Genomic DNA, 735 nt, shown 5'->3' with positions numbered 1-735 from the left:
AGAGCTTCTTTCGATTCATAAAGGGCAAACGAGAGGCACGAATGGGCATCTGGTCGCCAGAAATTGACACAGGAGAGATAGTAATATGGAACAAGGAAATGGTTGAAGAGCTGAAAAATTACTTCGTGTCAGTCTTCATGGTTGGAAACAGGAGTAATATCCCAAACATTGAAAAGACTTAGTGGACAGACCTGAGTAAGGTGGCCATCACCCAGGAAAAGTTGCTGGGAAAACTGAATGGCCTGAAGGTAAGTAAATCACTTGGACCAGATGGACTCCACTCAGATTTCTAAGGCAGATAGCTGATGGGACAGTGGAGGCGTTGGTGGTGATCTTTCAGGAATGTCTCGAATCTGGGAGATTCCCAGAGGACTGGAAAAGCGCTAACGTGATACCCCTGTTTAAAAATGGAAAAAAGCAAAAAGCAAACAATTACAGACTGACTAATCTAAACTTGGCTCTGGTTAAGATCTTGAAATCCATTGTGAATAATTAGATTTCTGAATACTTGGGTGTGGTTGGTGAATTAGGGCAAAGTGAGCATGGTTTCATCAAGGAGAGGTCATGCCTGGAGAATGTGGTAGAAACCCTTGAGGACGTAACGAGCAGTTTTGACCAAGGACAGCCAATGTATGTCATCCACCAGGACTTCCAATAGGTCTTTGACAATGTTCTGACAGGAGGCTACTGAATAAGGCAAAGAGTCCATGGTTTTAGAGGCAAGGTGCGAGCATG

Source organism: Hemiscyllium ocellatum, unplaced genomic scaffold, assembly GCF_020745735.1.
Source record: "Hemiscyllium ocellatum isolate sHemOce1 unplaced genomic scaffold, sHemOce1.pat.X.cur. scaffold_360_pat_ctg1, whole genome shotgun sequence".
Taxonomy (NCBI): Eukaryota; Metazoa; Chordata; class Chondrichthyes; order Orectolobiformes; family Hemiscylliidae; genus Hemiscyllium; species Hemiscyllium ocellatum.
This window is presented reverse-complemented; position numbering follows the sequence as displayed.